Consider the following 21,746-nt stretch of genomic DNA (forward strand, 5'->3'; position numbering starts at 1 on the left):
TCTCTAATAATATTGAAGACAGTAAGATGAGAATGTCTTTGCCAGCTTCGCTTATTCACAGTTAATTGGACTAAAAGATCACAATATGAGTGGATCAACTTCAGCATGTTGCTAGATATTGTATGTATTTGTTCGTTTGTTTTCTTGTGTCTCACCTTTATTATTTTACAAATAACTCTAGGCAGGAAACACAATACTCCTTCTTCTTCCTATTTTCCCCACAACAGGATCTCTGTGAGATATGTTGGGCTGAAAGAGAGTGACTGGCCTAAGGTCACTAGCCTTGTGCCTTTTCTACTAGATCAAATGGGCTCTTATACAGGGGTGAAATGCTACCAGTTTGGACCAGTTCGCTTGAACCAGTAGCAAAGATGCCAGCTGTTTGCCTGAACCATTAGGAAAAAAAATGCTACCAGTTCGGGTGAACTGGTTTTTCCAACGATCAGCTATGCGGCACGATTTAAATTAGCTATAAAACAGGATTTCCTGCTTTCTAGCTAATGTAAATTGAGTGGCACAGTGTATTCCACCTCTCGCTGTTCGCTTACTCACTTGCCAGGTGCGCTTGGTAGCAGGCTCCGCCCACCCACCTGGATGTCATTTTGATGCTTTGTGCATGCATGGAAGGATCTGCGCATGCGTGGAGATGGCACATGCGAACATGTGCAAGTGTACGCCCTCGCATTGCTACTGAACCAGTAGCAAAGTTAAGTGGATTTCACCCTGCTCTTATAGTCTGTATAGTAATACATATATGGTTCTGAAGACCATGAGCCCAAAATCTTGAAGGACTATATGCCAAAAAGACTAATTTAAGAAAATATTGAACTCAAAAGAATAGGCTATTTGACAAATTCCAAGATCAATATCAGAACTTTGAATGGAGGATATTTTATATATTAAACCCAACTAATTTTTGAGAAAAGTGTATAAATATTTCCATTTTATATAAGTATTATTATAACATATCTATTTCAAAAGGAACTTGGATGTTTATACAAAAACAAAATAAAACAAAAATACCCTTATAATAAGGAAATTCATGTGCAAGATATATGTATGTATGGTGTGGGTATATACCAGTGGTGGGATTCAGCCAGTTCACACCTGTTCAGGAGAACTGGTTGTTAACTTTCTAAGCAGTTTGGAGAACCAGTTGTTGGAAGAAATCTCATTTTGTTTCCCCCCCCCCCCCACTTTATAGGGCTAATCCTGTAAGGAAAGCAGGAAGGAAACATTCTGATGTTGTTTCTAGCCTAATCTTTATTGCCTTGCTTACAGAAACTGCCTCTCTGGTTAACCCTTATTACATTGTAACAGCTAAGGCAAAGCATCCATCAATGTGAGTGATATTGAGTTGGCCATGCCCACACAGTCACATGACCACCGAGCCACACATACAGAGCTGGTCATTAGGGCAGAGAACCAGTTATTAAATTATTTGAACCCCCCCACTGGTATTGGCCCTTTTGAGAGAATCATTTTTAGTATTATTTTCTTTTACATCTTCACAATGTGGATGATAAAAAAAATGCAGTGACATGTTATATGCTTAAAATTCTTTATGCAGCCCTAAATCAAACATCTCTTCCATTTCAAGTTTTATATTTGATTCATCCTTGCATCTAATATAATTTTAAATATTTATTCATCATGCAATCCTTTGCTTTTATAACTTTCCCCTATTTGTGTGTGTGTGTGTGTGTGATGGCCCAATAGTTTGAATACAGTACTGCAGACTACTTTTGCTGACTACAGACTGCCAGCAATTGGGTAGTTCAATTCCCATTGGCTCAAGGTTGACTCAGCCTTTCACCCTTCTGAGGTTGGTAAAATGAGGACCCAGATTGTTGGTGGCAATATGCTGACTCTGTCAGAAGCGGGGACAAGTCCCCCGCCCCCGCGCGATGTAGCTGTCAAAATCAGTAACCCTTTTAACCCTTTTTCCCTGTAAAACTTTTAAAATCAATAAAATTTGGACAATAAAAAAAAAGAAGCGGGGACAAGTAACAGGAGCTCACTCCATTACACAGGACTAGGGATTCAAACCACCGAACTGCCAACCTTTCCGATCAACAAGCTCAGTGTCTTAGCCACTGAGCCACCACATCCCTACTTCTTTCTTCTTTCTTGTTATCATCCTCTTATTATAAAAAACAAAACAACATATTCAGTACATGCAGGTAGTACAGGTACTCCTTGACTTATAACCATTCATTTAGTTACTGTTCAAAGCTACAACGGCACTGAATTTTTTTTACTTATGACTGTTTTTCACACTTGCAACCTTCCTCCTGGTCACATGACCAAAATTGGATGCTTGGCAACTGGTGTGCATTTAAGATGGTTGCACTTTCCCAAGGTCATGTGATCTCCTTTTGCAAACTTCTGACAAGCAAAGTCAATGGGGAAGCCAGATTCACTTAACAACCATGTTACTAACTTAACAACTACTGTGATTCACTTAATAACTGTGACAACAAAAGTCATAAAATGAGGCAACACTCATTGACCAATTGTCTTGCTTAACAACAGAAAGTTTGGATTCAGTTTGTGGTCATAAGTTGAGGACCCACCTGTACTTATTTTCTTCATTCAATAGCCTCCTCTGAAGGTATATTGTATTAAAATGTACATTCAGTATACAGTATTAAATAAAACAGATCAGTGAGATCCTTGGCAAGCACCGTGAAGCACTTCTCAAATAATAAATTCTCTCCTCTACCCCCAATTTAGTTTCTCTTATCTTTTCCTGTCAAACAGTTGATCAGTAAAATTAAGATTTTCAAGACTGTATTCCCTCAGAAATTCTAGTTATGGTGCATTGGAATGTGATACTGCAGAGTTAACATTTTTTTTATTGCCATTCATTGAAATCCAAAGATCATAAACTCATCTAAACCAGTTTAAGATTCGCTACAAATACTCTGAGCATTCAACAATAATAAAAAATGGGTACATCACACAGATGCATCGGAAATTAAAACTGCAATTTGTCAGTGTGTGTCTGTCAGTTTCCAAGTGTGTTGATACTAAATAATTCATATTAATTCATTAATCTCTCACCCTCCTTTTCAAACAACACTAAAATGATTTAATGATAGGGAGTGGGGAGGAATGAATAAAATAGTATGCTTTGAAGCCTTTTATTGTGGGCTGAAATCACAGCTCACCAAAGTTATTACTTTACTTGACTCTGATATTTGGCTGCAAAAGAAAAGTAGATAATTTTGGAATCTGTCAAACCAGAAAAAGAAAAGATTGGGTCACAGCTTGTCATTTACACCTCAAGAATCACCATGAGGCATAATAGCCACAGACTAACTGTAATTGTAACTTGTGAATAAACTTTAAGACTAGCTGGAATGAGCATACTACTTCATTTCTCTTCTCTTTAGGAGGGAGAGGAAGAGCTTGTTCTTTAAATATAACATTTCTTTTCTGACAGCTTCCAACGATGGCGGTCGCCTCCTGAGCTCCTAAGAGAACTACGGAGCGCCCGACCGGGTAAGGGATTGCAGCCGGCCCTATGGCATCAGAGGGGCTGAGAGTTGATAGCCCGACCACCCTGGCCTGTTTTGGGCTAGTTTTGGGCTGCCAGGGTGGTCAGTGAAGATAGGAGGGCAAGAAGGAATGGAGGACTGTAAGCGGCAAACGGCTGGAAGAAGCTTACGAAAAATGGCGACGGCGCAGTGCGGCTGTGCGGGCGGCGCTGGCGCCGGCAGATTGAAAAAAGCCGGGAAACCCGAAAAAACAAAAAAGGAAGGGGCGAGAACCGCCGGAGAGCCACCAGAGAGCCACCGAAGGCACCGGAGGGTCACTATTAGCACCGGGGGCACAGGGAGGAACAACGAAGGAACAACGGAGCGCCGGAGAGGGATTAAAGACATCGGAGAGGCACTGGAGAGGTGAGCAGGGATGGGAGGCAACCAGTGGCAGCCAGAAGAAGAAAAGGGAGATGGCTGCGGCGACGGAGGAGTAGAAAGAGCCGCAGCCAGGGACTCCTTCATGATATCTCGCCGTTCCTGGCGGCTCCGCTTTGGCTGGGAAGTGAACGAAGACCTGAAACAATGGCTGGGGGCGGCTTGGAGCCTTTGAGGCCACTGGAGATCCTGACTTGGGGCTATGGATAGGCCTGAGCAGCTGCCTAGGCTAAAACAATCGGGCCAAGAATGCCCCCCCCCCATTAAGGAACATATATCCATCTGGGACCATTTGAACCATCTCCCTCTCATTTACCATCTTTGCCTCTCTCCACCATTTGCGACACTTGAATACCTCCCACCTTCCCCCCCCCTTCCTCCAAATTTACCATCTAGACATTAAGACTCTTGGTCCTCCATTGAGACTCTAGCCCTGCCGGCTACTACCTATTAACTTTGTTTCATCAGCACCCTTACCCTACTGGGACTTTTAGTATTCAACAATTTACTCGAGGTTAGACCTGCTCCACCTGCAAGAAGCCCCTCTCTCACAGGTATGGCCCCTGGCTCTTTCAAGGGCCAGCCTTGATGACGGGTTTGTGAACCCCGAGAGGTGGAAGAAAAGGAAGCTGAGGGGCTTTTTATCAAAATGTTTTATACTATTTTTAGGGGGTTCTGGGAAGGGGGGGAGGGACAACCACGCCGGGAGGGAAGCCAGTGCCAGACGAACAGGTGAGTCCAGGAAGGAAGTGAGCGGGGTGAGGGGGGAGAGGGAACAAGTTATTCCAGCAGAGGGTTGTTTTATTACAACGGTCGTGGGGACGGGGGGATGCGAGGACAAGAAAAGATCACAAGGTCAGTTGGGAGACCGTGGCTGCTGGCTACCCTCGGTCGTTTGTACCAACCCCCGCAGCCTAGGTGGTCAGGAACTACAGAGCCAGGGCCTGAGGCTGATGCTCTGCAATGCAAGGTCCGTGACCAACAAGGCCCCCCTCATTAATGAGTTGATCTCAGAGGGGGAGCTGGACCTTGCAGGGATAACAGAGACCTGGTTGGGTCACGAGAGTGGCTTACCCCTCGTGGAAATGTGCCCACCGGGTTTCCGTGCATTCCATCAGCCTCGGGCCCTGGGTAAGGGTGGTGGGGTGGCGGTAGTTATACGGGATTGTCTAGAGCCGAGGGAGTTCACTGTTCCTCAGATACCCGGGTGTGAGTCGCTGGGTATGAAATGGGGCCCAGGGAGGCAGTGGGGTCTGCTGATTGTATACTTGGCTCCTCGCTATACGTCAGCGGCCCTGCCCGAGCTCCTCGAGCTGGTTTCGGAGACGGCGGTTAAGATACCCAAACTTTTGGTTATGGGGGATTTCAACCTGCCATCGACGGGAGCAGCGTCTGAGGTGGCTCGGGAGTTCATGGCTTCCATGACAGCCATGGGCCTGACCCAATTAATTCAGGGCCCCACACATGAAGGCGGCCACACACTGGACCTTGTCTTTGTATCTGAGCAGTGGATGAGTGATCTGGGAATAGGGGATTTAGATATTACGCCCCTGTCATGGTCAGATCACTCATGTCTCTGGCTGGACTTCCCTGGCGCTACACTCCACCGTGAGGAGGCGGAGCCAGTTTGCTCAAGCTGGTACTGCCCCAAGCACTTGATGGAACCGGATAGGTTCCAGACGGAGCTTGGGCCGCTACCTGTAGCCCTGACCCGCGCTCGGTCGGAGGACCTAGTCGACGCCTGGAATAGGGCGACGGCGGGGGCCTTGGACCGGGTTGCACCTTTGCGACCTCTCCTATGGCAGCGACCCACCCAGGCTCCCTGGTACACCGAGGAGCTAAGGGTGATGAAGCGCCATAGGAGACGTCTAGAGAGCAGGTGGAGTTCCTCACGCTCCGAGTCTGACCGAACACAGGTAAGAGCCTATTTACGGACCTACCTTGTGGCATTGAGAGCGGCCAAACGTAGACATTGTGCCGCTCTCATTGCGTCTGCGGATAACCGCCCTGCCGCCCTGTTTAGGGTGACCCGCTCTCTCCTGTCGCAGGAGACACGGGGGGCACCCTTGCAGGGAAGAGCAGAGGAGTTTGGGGAATATCTGCAGGACAAAGTTGCTCAGATCCGGAGCGGATGCCCCCCCCCCCAGTGGACCGGACGGGCCGTCAACAGTGAGTCTTGTGAGTCCACTCTGGGAGGAGTTTGACTCTGTTGCCCCCGAGGATTTAGACGGGTTGCGTGGACGGCTGCGTCCCACCACATGTTCAATGGACCCGTGTCCCTCCTGGTTGGTACTGGCATCCTGGGAGGTGACGCGAGGCTGGCTTCTGGGCCTGGTGAACGCCTCGTTGAGTGAGGGTTCCTTACCGACTGCCTTGAATAAGGCGGTGGTGAGGCCCCTACTCAAGGGGCCTTCACTTGACCCAACGGAGCTAGCTAATTACCGTCCAGTCTCCAACCTTCCCTTTTTAGCGAAGGTTGTTGAGAATGTGGTGGCGCAGCAATTTCCACGTCACCTTGATGAATCCGTATATCTAGACCCACGCCAGTCCGGCTTCCGACCTGGGCACAGCACAGAGACAGCCTTGGTCGCGTTGGTTGATGATCTCTGGAGGGCCAGAGATAGAGGTTGTTCCTCTATCCTGGTCCTATTAGACCTCTCAGCTTTTGATACCATCGACCATGGTATCCTATTGCGCCGGCTGGAGGGGATGGGAGTCGGAGGCACCGTTTTACGGTGGTTCGGCTCCTACCTGTCCGGCCGGATGCAATGTGTGTCGACTGGGGGGCAGAGGTCGACCCCGAGGCCACTCTCTTGTGGGGTGCCGCAGGGGTCGGTCCTCTCGCCCCTTTTGTTCAATGCATATGTGAAGCTGCTGGGTGAGATCATCCGTGGTTTTGGGGTTGAGTACCATCTGTACGCTGACGATACTCAGTTGTACATCTCAACCCCAAGCCACCCCAACGAGGCTGTCGAAGTGATGTCCCGGTGTTTGGAAGCCGTCGGGGTCTGGATGGGGGACAACAGACTCAAACTCAACCCCTCCAAGACCGAGTGGCTGTGGCTACCGGCACCTCGGTTCAGCCAGCTGATTCCATCACTGGCCATAGGGGGAGAACAACTGACCCCTGTGGAACGGGCACGCAATTTGGGCGTCCTCCTAGATGCCCGGCTGTCAATGGATGATCATGTGGCAGCCGTGGCAAGGGGGGCGTTCCACCAGGTTCGCCTGGTGCGCCAATTGCGCCCCCTTCTGGACCGGGATGCCCTACGCACAGTCACTCATGCACTGGTGACGTCTCACCTGGACTACTGTAAAGCTCTCTACATGGGGCTTCCCTTGGGACGCGCCCGAGGACTGCAGCTACTCCCACATAACACCTCTCCTGCGCGAGCTGCACTGGCTGCCTGTGGTCTTTCGGGTGCGTTTCAAGGTTCTGATTACCATCTTTAAAGCGCTCCATGGCATAGGGCCTAGCTACCTGCGGGATCGCATCCTCCCACACACATCCCTGCGGCCAATTCGCTCTCACAGGGAGGGGCTTCTCCTGGTGCCATCCTCTAGGCAATGCCAACGGGCAACACCGAGGAGTAGGGCCTTCTCTGTGATGGGCCCAACCCTCTGGAATGACCTCCCCCCGACATTAGAACCACTACTGACCTCCGCTCCTTCCGGCAGAAGTTGAAGACACACCTGTTCCGACTGGCTGGTTTGGCATAATTTATAACGTCTACCTCCTGGCATACACATTTTTTACTGGTTTTTAGAGGGGCTGTCTCTTTTAAATTTAATCTTACATGATATTGGGATTTTAAATTTTGTATATTCTGATTTATTTACTTAGCTGTACAGTTTTGCATATTTTTATCCTCCTCTCATATATGTATTTATGTATCTATTTATTATGTTTTAATTTGTTGTATTTTGATACGGACTGTACACCGCCCTGAGTCCCTTTCGGGAGAGGGGGCAGTCTATAAGCACTAAGAAATAATAATAAATAACATAAGACTTCCTTCCTTCCTTCCTTCCTTCCTTCCTTCCTGCCTGCCTGCCTGCCTGCCTGCCTGCCTGCCTGCCTGCCTGCCTGCCTGCCTGCCTTCCTGCCTTCCTTCCTTCCTTCCTTCCTTCCTTCCTTCCTTCCTTCCTTCCTTCCTTCCTCAGATACTTCTAAAATATTTTTATGTCAAGTTACATAGCATGTCCATCAAGAAATATGAGCTGATTCTGAATTTAATAAAAAATAAAATTAGAAATATTTTGAACAAACGCACTGAATTCTATTTATACAAAGTGATTTATTATAAGTGGAAATTCCTACTTTTTATCGCAAGTAGTAAATCTCATTTTTCAGGCCAGATACATGGCAAGTGAACCTAAATTCACTAAGACTATGAAAGGCCTTTGAACTATGGTGCTGGAGAAGACTCCTGCTAGTCTCTTGGACTGCAAGACGATTAAACCGGTCAGTCCTAGAGGAGATCAACCTTGACTGCTTTTTATAAGGTCAGATCCTGAAGATGAAACTCAAATACTTTGGCCACCAAATGAGAAGGAAAGACTCATTGGAGAAGAGCCTAATGCTGGGAAAGATTGAGGTCAAAAGAAGAAGGGGAGAGCAGAGAATGAGGTGGCTGGATGGAGTCACCAAAGTAGTAGGTGTGATCTTAAATGGACTCCAGAGGATGGTAGAAAACAGGAAGGCCTGGAGGAACATTGTCCATGAAATGGGTCGGAAATGACTTTGCAACTACTACTGCTGCTGCTGCTGCTGCTGCTGCTGCTGCTGCTGCTGCTGCTGCTGCTGCTGCTGCTGCTGCTGCAACATTAAAGTAACCTTTTAAAACATATGTATGCCAAGTTCCCTTTTAATAATTAAAGGTAACTTAATATTAGCATATTTCATTATATTGTGGTACAATCTTCATACTCCTTCAGGAGTATGTCTTCTTCATATCAAAATGATTTAACAGTTTATATAAGTCAGGGACTTGCGGTCAGGGGAGGCAGGGGAGGCAGAGCCTCACTGCTCTCATCATGAAAAGAAAAGAAAAAGGGAAAAGGCACACGTGGTCCACACCACGGAGCGCGAGCCGGCGGAGCACACTCCGCAGTCCCCTTCATGTTGACTCAGGAAGGCGGGGAATGGGACCACGTGTGCAGGACGCTGTGGCAGACTCAGCCTCCTACATACGTGGTCCCATTCCCCGCCTTCATGATGACGTCACCAGCCTCACCAACCATAAACCTCACCGCACGTGTCTGATAAAAGTCCACAAATCTGCTATAGACCAACACTTGATATAGCAGCCATGAAGCCCTTAGAAAAGATGTTCAAATGTCAATATGTGTCTATATTTACAAAGATCAGGATTGTTCAGCCAATACTGTAGACAGCCAAGAAAACAAACAAATTGATCATCTATTCTATCCAATCAATCTAGAATTCTCACTCAAGGAACAAATGACCAGGTTCAAATTATCCCATTTAATTATGTAAAAAACTAGCTCTCTGTATAATGGGGAAGGTGGAAGGAAATGAAGAGGACAACCAGCTGCAAGATTCATAGACTTATTCACAGTGGCAATTATAATGGAGAAACTGTGATTGCTAACAGCTGACATTGACTTGATGGCACAACAGTCAAATGAAGGTTCATGGGTTTATAATTTTATGTATTAACTTTTTCAGCTGCAACTTTTAAGCTTGTGGAAAGAGGCATCCCCAGTTTATCACAGTTTTGGTACAGTTACCATATATTCCGCCATATAAGGTGACTGGGCTTATAAGACAACCCCCTACTTTCACGCGCTCACGAGCCAGTTGAAGGCCTCTGCGCTGCCAGGCTTTCGTAGTTTGAGCTCACCGCCTTCCTCCTCCAGACCGCCAGCCAGGCCTTACTAAGCCATGCCAGTGCTCATCCATCCAGGCGAGGAGTGCCGAGGCTATCGACTGAAAGATGGGTGTCTACACTGATGGAGGCACGGCTTTTTGCTTGGCGGTGTTGCTTTTTCTTTTATTTTGTTTTTTGGGTATGGCCTTTCTTCTTTCTGTATAAGACTGATGATTGAAACATTTTTGGGGGGTTAAAAAGTCCTCTTATACACCAGAAAATATGGTATCTCTTTTGTTCCCTCTGCATCACTGATTTGTAGAATCATACTGATTAAATTCAACCAATCTATTAATGGTTTTCTAAAATCTCTGTTTAAGAGAAAGGGGCATTTTGAGAAACATCTCCAGGTTTGTTCTACCAACTACCTTCTTGACAATAATTTCAATATCAAACTGCTTTTTCTGAATTTCCAGAGCAGAGGTGAAATCCAGCAGGTTCTGACAGGTTCTGGAGAACCGGAAGAGGAAAGTTTGAATAGTTCAGAGAATGGATAGTGGAAATTTTGAGTAGTTCAGAGAACCAGCAAATACCACCTCTGGCTGGTCCCAGAATGGGGTGGGAATGGAGATTTTGCAATATCCTTCCCCTGGAGTAGGGTGGAAATGGAGATTTTTCAGTATCCTTCCCCTGCCAAGCCCACCAAGTCATGCCCATCACACCACACTTCTCCCACCAAGCCACGCCCAGAGAGCCGGTAATAAAACAAATGGATTTCATCACTGCTCCAGAGCCATTTCAATGAGCAGAATTACACATTGCATCACTAGATCTAACACTGTTTTGACTCCAGTCCTTACAGGAACTAGCCCTTGTGTCACATGATGTACACATGCAATGTTTCATCATGGGTTATATTATTTTTCCACCTGACATTTCTTTCTATTCACATCTGGTCATGTGCAGATCAAATTACTCAAAGTTCAACTCATATAACATTACATTCCTCTTAAGTATTATGCTATACTATTCATTTTGAGGCTACAGTTGGTCCAGAACGCAGCCGCGCGGGTAATTATGGGGAGTACTAGGTACTCCCATGTGACACCATTCCTGCGTGAGCTGCACTGGCTTCCTGTGGTCTATTGGGTACGTGTCAAGGTTTTGATAACAATCTTTAAAGCGCTCCATGGCTTAGGACCTAGTTACTTGCGGGATCGTATTCTGCCCCATACATCCCTGCGACCAATCCGCTCGCACAGAGAGGGCCTCCTCCAGGTGCCGTCCACCAGACAGTGTCGAGGGGCGGCGCCTAGGAGTAGAGCCTTCTCTGTGGCGGGCCCAGCCCTGTGGAATGACCTCCCCCCGGATATTAGGAATACCTCTGACCTCCGCTCCTTTCGTGTAAAGCTCAAGACCCACCTTTTTCAAGTTGCTGGCCTGGCTCAACTTTGATCCAACTATATCGCTCCTGACGGGTTTTTTATTTGGGGTATTTTAATTGCATTCAATTTATTTAGGGGTTTTTAAACATTGTGTTTTTACTTGTTTTTATCTATCAGTTCACCTCCTCCTTGTATATGTCGTATATATGTCTTGGTATATGTTTTGTTATATGTATGTCGATATATTTATTTCCTATGTTTTGTTGTACGCCGCCCCGAGTCCTTCGGGAGAGGGTGCGGCTAAGAAATAAATATTTATTATTATTATTATTATTATGTATCTGATTTAAAACATCTGCTAAATAATATGCATACCTAAATTCATATGTTTGAACTCAATAGTTCTGGATTCAATTTTCTTAATAAATGATTTTTGTAAATAAGCAATCTCTAATATATGTCCCCCCCCCCATAGCTATGCTAATGTAGACAGTTTTGTAAGCAATTACCATGTAGAGGCCTTAGAACTTTGAAGGATAGGAGCTGGTACTAAGGCAATGGTTATGTAAGCTGCTTTTATAAACTTGCACCTTGGCCAAGAAAATAACAAGAAAATGCCAGAAATAAGTTTCTCCCTTGTTCACATAATAATAAAGAAGAGGCGGGAACCACACTCAGACATGTAAGATTTTGTTACTATATTTTGTAATGATGATAATGTAGAAATGCTATTTCTGAATCTATTCTTTCCCAATATGTTCCTCAGATATATGAGAACAGGACAGATAATTAGGCTCATTACAGCCCCTCCAGGATATGTCAAAGACTGTTTGGAGAGTTCGCACCAATACTTTCTGCTGAATTCCACTCCTTTTTTGTTTTCATATCTTATTAATAAACACTTCCCTTTTTTTATGAGATAGTTACGGAGTTCAGTTCTAAAGGGCTAATTAAATATAGTTTAGAGAATATTAGTCTCCGCAATAGTAGCATGTAATTGGCCTCTGTTGATCATGGATGCTAAGCAAGTTGAGACTGGATTAGCATTTACATGGAATTCTTTTCAGTTCAGTTTCAGTTTATTAAATTTATAAACCGCCCCCTCTCCCCGAAGGGACTCGGGTTGTAGACAAGGAAGTTGGGGAAAATTCTTAGAAGTTGATGACAGACCACTTCCATATTACTCCTAGAACATTAATTCATTCTCTATAAGGCTTCTGAGATTACAAGGCGACAATGCTTTCTCATTATTAAGGATTAAGCTTGCTGATTTAACATATATTTCTTTGTTCCATACTCTATACCCCTGGGATTTTTTGCTGTTGATTTTTGATTTAGCAGCAAAGTCAAACATGTAAAAATATTGACTGCTTGCAGTTCATACATGTAGTTCTTACTTTGCCTTTGAAAACAAATAACTCTGTTATATTGTTCTTACCTTAGTTACAAGTTTTATACATTATATGCGTATAGTATCCTCCTCTATATTAATATCAGCACGTAACATGACCCACATGTTTCTAGTGAAATGTTATTGTAGCCCCATGCTTAAAAGCAAAGAAATTAGTTAATATGTTAGTTCAAACTCAGTGAAGCTTGGGTTCCAATATGTTTTCGCCAAGCCCAATGGAGGCTGCAAATGTATTGCCTTAAAGACCACAGTGTGACAGGTGACTAGAAAGAAAAGAAATAAAATCAATGAACCATTGGACTCAAAAGGTCTGCCCTCATATCACGATTCTTGAAATCAGGGTAGATCTTTAACCCAAAATTGTTTAACCCATTAATCTTATCCTATGATGGGAAAAAACTAGGGTTTACAGGCTATGTATAATAATTTCATCATTTGTTCCATGTGATTCTGCCTTGCTGTTCACACAAGTTATTAGTTCATATCCCAATTAGTTCTGCAATGTTCTTTTGGAGCTCTTTAATTAGTTAACATTGCCTATGCTAAAGAGAGTAATTGCCTCACACTTTCATCCCTTAAATCTCTATCAGTTGAGTCCACTGTAATGTGGAAAGAAAGTAATGCTTTTCCAAAATACCACTTCCCTTTCTACACAATTTCAGAGAACATTTCCAAAGGAGATCTGCTGGTTCAAAATTAGATGCAGAACACTGGGATGCCAGGATATCAGTGGACTTTGACAGCTGAACTAATGTATTTCCTGTTCAGCTGTGATATAACCAAAATCACACACACTCGCCTACAAATTACCTGTCTAGGAGTTGTCAGTTTTGCTTTTGAATGGAGGGGATTCTTGACTTATTTCTTTTGTATTCTGAACTCCGGTCATTCTAGCAGCTCCTATAAGAGAAATATTGGGGTGTAGTGAAATTGACAGCGTGAAATTCTGCTCCTTCCTTCTCTTTGACAGGAAAAAAGCAGACCTGCAATATGGCTAGGTACTTGGGTTATTTTATTCTTCTTCATTCTTTTGTGGAGATAAAGGAGAAAGGATCTAGTTTACTCCAACTAATTTGAAACAGGGGCAATGTGGAAGTATCTTTTTGGTGAATCCCAATGAATAAACAAACAAACAAACAAACAAACAAAATGGATTTATTGCCAGTCCATCCAGACACTTTAGCCCACTTTAAACATTGGTTAAAGAAGTTGAAGAATATGCTAGTCATAAAATTATGACATGACTCCGCACTATTTTCACAACTTTCAAGTTTTTAATTTTTTTTTAATATCGAAGGACAAGTTCCTTGGTAGATATATTGTAGTTGTTTGTTTTCAAATGACCAGAGTAATGTATGTAATATATACATAAATGCATGTTATCGATGGAAAATGAACAGGATTTTTTCCCCTAGTTTCCTGTGGGTCAAGAATATATAAGAGGGTTTATTTTGTAAACATGTAGTTCAATAGAGGGTTAAAAACAGTTTTCCTATGCTTTGAAATTCAAATATCATTTAGATATCAACAATAAGAACAGGGAGGGAAATAAAAGCATGAAATTCAACCATACATTATATACTTAGCCTTTAATCAACATATTAATGCCATGTATTCAATGTATAATTCAGGTAGTAATTTCTTGTTGTAGTTATTATATAGTGTAACAGTGTATAGTGTAAGAGTAATATTATTCTTAAATGCCATTTGGAGGTACATAAAAGAGAGGTTTCTTTATGATTATCAAATGGAAAGATGACAGAAGTGAGATTTGAATGCAGAGTTTCTTGGTTCATAGCTCAGGTTCTTAGTCACTGCATTAAGCCAATTTTTGATTCAATGTTAATACTTGCCTTATCTTAATTTCTGAGAGGATGCAAATTGTCTTAATCATTTAAAACACAGGTGTCAAACTTGATCGCATCATGGGCTGGATCGTGACATATTACCGATTTTTTGCCTTTGCGGAGCCTGGGTAGACATAGCGTGTGTGTGTGTGACATACACGGTCCATGGGCCACCAGTTTGACAGGCCTGAGTCTTAAAAACCTGTGAAATAGCATGCTTTAAATGAGAGAAAGCAATCCACTGCCCAGGAGTAAAATGTATCCAGAAAACCTCCAAAATCAAATCAATCAAACCAAATGGCAATTTGCAGTGGATCTATTTTGCCATCCCTCTCCCATTTTTAACAAACTGAGTTCTAAAAGAAGTATCTAGGATTTTGTTAAGCCGAATACTTTAACTTTCAATAACTTTATTTTCTTTCCCTCTGATGATATTGATTCACCACCACCGATGTATGTAATCTTTTTAAAAACGAAAGGAAAGGAGAAAGGAAAGGAAGCTTAAAGTTTATATTTAAGAGTGATATGGATTTTTATGTATAACGGATAATGAAATCCAATGTTTATAATTTGAGTAGGTACATTGGTCTTGCCACAACCATCTCACCATGGCCAACTTGCCACGATCATCTCACCATGTCAAACCGGGCACAGTTATCTCAATGTAGTGATTTTGCCACAGCAACCTCATTGCAGGACAGCTCACTATGGCCAACTTATTTCAGGGGACAACTTGCCGGGGGAACAATTCCATGCAGGATATCTCAATGCAATAAATGTTATTTGCCCTGTTTCTTTGATACTATTTCCATTGACAAAATTTATTTATTTATTTATTTATTTATTTATTTATTTATTTCTTAGCGCTTATAGACCGCCCCCTCTCCCGGAAGGGACTCGGGGCGGTGTACAGTCCGTATCAAAATACAACAAATTAAAACATAATAAATAGATACATAAATATGTATATGAGAGGAGGATAAAAATATGCAAAACTGTACGGCTAAGTAAATAAATCAGAATATACAAAATTTAAAATCCCAATATCATGTAAGATTAAATTTAAAAGAGACAATCCCTCTAAAAACCAGTAAAAAATGTATATGCCAGGAGGTAGATGTTATAAATTATGCCAGACCAGCCAGTCGGAACAGGTGTGTCTTCAATTTATGTCGGAAGGAGCGGAGGTCAGTAGTGGTTCTAATGTCGGGGGGGCCTCGGTGTCGCCCGTTGGCATTGCCTAGTGGACGGCACCAGGAGAAGGCCCTCCCTGTGAGAGCGAATTGGCCGCAGGGATGTGTGTGGGAGGATGCGATCCCACAGGTAGCTAGGCCTTATGCCATGGAGCGCTTTAAAGATCGTAATCAGAACCTTGAAACGCACCCGAAAGACTACAGGCAGCCAGTGCAGCTCGCGCAGGAGAGGTGTTACGTGGGAGTACCTAGTACTCCCCATGACTACCCGCACGGCTGCGTTCTGGACTAGCTGCAGTCTTTGGGCGCATCCCAAGGGAAGCCCCATGTAGAGAGCGTTACAGTAGTCCAGGCGAGACGTCACCAGTGCATGAGTGACTGTGCGTAGGGCATCCCGGTCCAGAAGGGGGCGCAATTGGCGCACCAGGCGAACCTGGTGGAACGCCCCCCTTGCCACGGCTGCCACATGATCATCCATTGACAGCCGGGCATCTAGGAGGACGCCCAAATTGCGTGCCCGTTCCACAGGGGGCAGTTGTTCTCCCCCTATGGCCAGTGATGGAATCAGCTGGCTGAACCGAGGTGCCGGTAGCCACAGCCACTCGGTCTTGGAGGGGTTGAGTTTGAGTCTGTTGTCCCCCATCCAGACCCCGACGGCTTCCAAACACCGGGACATCACTTCGACAGCCTCGTTGGGGTGGCTTGGGGTTGAGATGTACAACTGAGTATCGTCAGCGTACAGATGGTACTCAACCCCAAAACCACGGATGATCTCACCCAGCAGCTTCACATATGCGTTGAACAAAAGGGGCGAGAGGACTGACCCCTGCGGCACCCCACAAGAGAGTGGCCTCGGGGTTGACCTCTGCCCCCCAGTCAACACACATTGCATCCGGCCGGAGAGGTAGGAGCCGAACCACCGTAAAACGGTGGCTCCGACTCCCATCCCCTCCAGCCGGCGCAATAGGATACCATGGTCGATGGTATCAAAAGCTGCTGAGAGGTCTAATAGGACCAGGATAGAGGAACAACCTCTATCTCTGGCCCTCCAGAGATCATCAACCAACGCGACCAAGGCTGTCTCTGTGCTGTGCCCGGGTCGGAAGCCGGACTTGCTTGGGTCTAGATATACGGATTCATCAAGGCGACATGGAAATTGCTGCGCCACCACATTCTCAACAACCTTCGCTAAAAAGGGGAGGTTGGAGACTGGACGGTAATTAGCTAGCTCCATTGGGTCAAGTGAAGGCCTCTTGAGTAGGGGCCTCACCACCGCCTCTTTCAAGGCAGTCGGTAAGGAACCCTCACTCAATGAGGCATTCACCAGGCCCAGAAGCCAGCCTCGCATCACCTCCCAGGATGCCAGTACCAACCAGGAGGGACACGGGTCCATTGAACATGTGGTGGGTCGCAGCCGTCCACGCAACCTGTCTAAATCCTCGGGGGCAACAGAGTCAAACTCCTCCCAGAGTGGACTCACAAGACTCACTGTTGACGGCTCATCCGGTCCACTGGGGGGGGGGCATCCGCTCCGGATCTGAGCGACTTTGTCCTGCAGATATTCCCCAAACTCCTCTGCTCTTCCCTGCAAGGGTGCCCCCCGCGTCTCCTGCGACAGGAGAGAGCGGGTCACCCTAAACAGGGCGGCAGGGCGGTTATCCGCAGACGCAATGAGAGCGGCACAATGTCTACATTTGGCCGCTCTCAATGCCACAAGGTAGGTCCGTAAATATGTTACCTGTTACCTGTCACAGCTCTTACCTGTGTTCGGTCAAACTCGGAGCGTGAGGACCTCCACCTGCTCTCTAGACGTCTCCTATGGTGCTTCATCACCCTTAGCTCCTCGGTGTACCAGGAAGCCCGGGTGGGTCGCCGCCATAGGAGAGGTCGCAAAGGCGCAACCCGGTCCAAGGCCCCCACCGTCGCCCTATTCCAGGCGTCGACTAGGTCCTCCAACCGAGCGCGGGTCAGGGCTACAGGTAGTGGCCCAAGCTCCATCTGGAACCTATCCGGTTCCATCAAGTGCTTGGGGCGGTACCAGCTTGAGCAAACTGGCTCCGCCTCCTCACGGTGGAGGGTAGCACCAGGGAAGTCCAGCTGGAGACATGAGTGATCTGACCATGACAGGGGAGTAATATCTAAATCCCCTATTCCCAGATCACTCGTCCACTGCTCAGATACAAAGACAAGGTCCAGTGTGTGGCCGCCTTCGTGTGTGGGGCCCTGAATTAATTGGGTCAGGCCCATGGCTGTCATGGAAGCCATGAACTCCCAAGCCACCTCAGACACTGCTCCCGTCGACGGCAGGTTGAAATCCCCCATAACCAAAAGTTTGGGTATCTCAACCGCCGTCTCCGAGACCAGCTCGAGGAGCTCGGGCAGGGCCGCTGACGTATAGCGAGGAGCCAAGTATACAATCAGCAGACCCCACTGCCTCCCTGGGCCCCATTTCATACCCAGCGACTCACACCCGGGTATCCACAAAAATGGAAATATGTAAAAGAAAGAGTGGCAGATAACATTTTTCACATTATCCCACATGGATTGTCCAGAGACGAGTTGACCTGTGACCAATTGTCTATGGTGAGATGGCCAGGGCGAGATTACTATGGTCACTTGTCTCATTGGTTGTCTAAGGGTGAGCAAACCAGATATACTATGGTTTTCCCCTTCTAGATATTACCCAATTGTGTTTATAATAAATAGCTGCTGCTCTACACAGAGGCAGGTTTTTGAAATACTGGGAATTACACTGAAATAACAAAAGCATTATGCCTTGGTTTGGCTTTCAGGAACCAAGAGCAATGTTTTTCTTAAAATGCTGAGATCAGAATTGTGGGGATTTAATGGGTGTCAGGGGGAAGGTTTGCTATTACCTTCTTCTAAAGTATAGCAGTTATTGTTCCTCTGCAAAGCTAATAAATTCCAAGGGGAAGGATTACAAATATCTTCATCTAGAATTCAGTAACTGCAGATGGTTGCTTCCACACTACTTTGCAATGATTACTGATCCAGCCTAAACTGTATATCTTCTGTGAAGATTCTTTTTAATTAATACAAATGTACACAAAAAGAAGCCGATTTTTATCTTGACTCAAATTGGCTGTTTGGAAACTGGGAGTATTCCTTCTTGAAGTGACCAAAGTGGAGTTACTTCATTTGGATTACTAATAGGTAGGCAGCTGCATTCAGTTCTCGTCCTCAGATTTCAAAGGGAACATTTTGGTATTTTTAACCACATCTCTGTTTAAATTCTGTTAAAGCTTTTAGTAAGTTAGGAGAGGCAAATTGATGGAAATCAAGTCCATGTATTTGCCAGATGTATTCATATGGTATTACTCTTGGCTCGTTTATCCAAAACAAACAACAAAACTCTAAGAAAGTTGGGCTTTGTTATATAGATTTTGCATGCATTATGTTTTTTTTTAATATATGGAACTGCTGTTTTCTTTCCAATGCTTTTCTTCCTGCTACATACTATTTATACAGATTCCATTATAATGCTATATGTAGCCCTTATATATATTGTTATGATTTTTTTTTCTCCAGATATATTGATTTTGAGCACAAACGAATGTACACCATTTTATAGCTAAGAACAATGAATAGTAAATACCCTCTTTATTTGTACTGTTAGTGCCATGGAAGGCTATTATTAGTAGATATTTTAAAAAGCAAACAAACCCATCTTTATTACTTTATATGTAACTCAAGGCAGCAAACATACATAAAACTTCCTCTTCCTTTTTTCTTTACAACAACAATCCTGTGTCATGGTTTGGGCTGAAAGATTGTGACTGGGCCAAAATCAGCATATCTTTTGCCGGACAATGTCAATTTGATTTGAAATAAAATTCATTAAGTAGCAAGACAGAATTCAAAGTCTACCTTAAAATGTAAAATAGCCTGAACAACTCTGCATAGCTGTTGGATTAGCTATGGCAATAATTAATTTGTTTCATCAATATAGTTGAAAGAATAACCCATGATGTCAACCCGGTTAAGAGTTTCATTTGTACAAAGCTCTTAATTCTTTGCCTAGTCAAGGAAAAGGCTTAGCATGTCATGCACTTTATATACAGTAGGTTGACTTTATATAGTTCTTAAGCTTGTTGCGTCCTGCTTAGAGGATTCCATTTAAAGATTATCCTATTGAACAAGTTTTATTTCAGAACTGAGCAAAACTATTTGCTCTTTATATTCTGGATATGCTTTGTTTATCCAGACATTGTGTAAACAGCACCTGTTATACAGGTAAAAGATGTACTTCTATTATCTTCCGAATATCACACCAGTAACTCACACTAGCACTCATTTCATGCCAATTTCTTGTCCCATATTATGTCTGCACCATGGAATGTTTTACCATTGTATCACTTCTAGCTTCCCATCCACCTAATTTTTTTAAAAAAACCTAGGGTTGAACCCCTAGTGGTTTGACAAATAAAATCAAGCCTGCTATCATATGCCTTTATCATTTTAGTGGCATTACCAAATTACTCATCAAGATGTTAATCAGCTATCATTTCTTCAAAGCCACAGAAAGGATATTTATTCTGCACGAGTGTCTATTTCTGATTCTTGGGAGGGGAGGGGGGGTTGTTAAATAGACTTCTGAATAATAACACCAGCTGTCTCTTGCTAACATCATGGTGAGGCAGTCCTTATATTTAGAAACATAGGCGAATTAATGAGGACAAAAGACAGAAAGTGATTAGACAGATCCTGATGGGGTTTCAAAGCAATTAATTATTCTGAAAAACAAGAAATAATTAAAATATGCTGCTTGCAAATCTCCAATGAAATACTGCATCTGTTGTGACACTGTAGCCTCGCCTCACTTATTCTTTTTGCTTGCTATTAAAATTCAGGAATACACGTATTTTGTGCGCAATGTACATACTACTAATCTATCAAATGGAGGGAAAGAAATTACATATAATGCATTAATTTTAAATGTGATAAAGAAGCACAGTAGGACGTATTCATTAACGGAGGGTGAAGTCTTTAGGCAAAGTAGATTCCCAGGTAGCTATCGTTCAGGTTCGTTAACATCCCAGCACCTGATTCAAATAAAATTAAGCACTTTAAAATCGGATGGATTTAGATTAGCATGTTAATCAGATTTTTTTAAAAAAAAAATCCACTCACCAGACTCAATGAAATTATGTGTGGATCAGCTCCTGGATGTACAATCATTTGTAAGAAATGATTATATGGAACTATTTTTCTCCAAGGGGAAAAACAAAATCTCTTTAAAATTGAAAGTTTATTTCTGAATCTCAAAGCTGAATTTTTTTTTTGTATTAAATAAAATTCATCTTATAGTCCTTGGAAGTTATAAAGCAGATTTTACAGGTTTTAGTAAAAATATGCAATACAATACAATACAATACAATACAATACAATACAATACAATAGTAGAGTTGGAAGGGACCTTGGAGGTCTTCTAGTCCAACGCCCTGCCTAGGCAGGAAACCCTATACCATTTCAGACAAATAGCTATCCAACATCTTCTTAAAGACTTCCAGTGTTGGGGCATTCACAACTCCTGGAGGCAAGCTGTACCTCAAATGGATGCCTATGATTTAAATATAATGTTTCAAAAGCTTATTTAGTTATCTGAATAGGGTTCAAAGACCCAAAAGTAGGGTCTTTGTACTTATTTTAATAATCTCTTAAAATAAATGATATCAGAATTTCCATGGGTCAGGACTAGGCTTAGTTTCCATCTCATATAGTAGTCTACCAGGTGTGCTAGGAATTCCACAGATTGAAAATCAAGACAACCTACGTTTCTCATTATTGCTCCCATATACCTAGCAAGAAAAGAGGAGGAGGAGCCTCAGTTGTCAGCCAAGCAACCTATCATGCAGAGAGAATGGCTGGATGCCTGGAAGCAGCCCCAGTCAAGACTAGCCATTAATAGCAACATTTGTGAATTTGATATATTCACATCAGTTTTAAATCTATTAGTCTCTTTGGAGGCCCTCTAATTCTAGGACTAAAAGAGATGGAGGGATGCTCATCCTTTTTTACTTTCTATAATTTTATAAACATCAAACTAGTCTTCTTGTAAGAATTTTTTTCTCTATGCTAAACAATTCTGCCTGCAGCTTGTCTTGTATTCATATGGAAGGTGGTCAAGTCCCA

This window comes from Natrix helvetica (genome assembly GCF_964273705.1).
Source record: "Natrix helvetica genome assembly, chromosome: 3".
NCBI lineage: Eukaryota > Metazoa > Chordata > Lepidosauria > Squamata > Natricidae > Natrix > Natrix helvetica.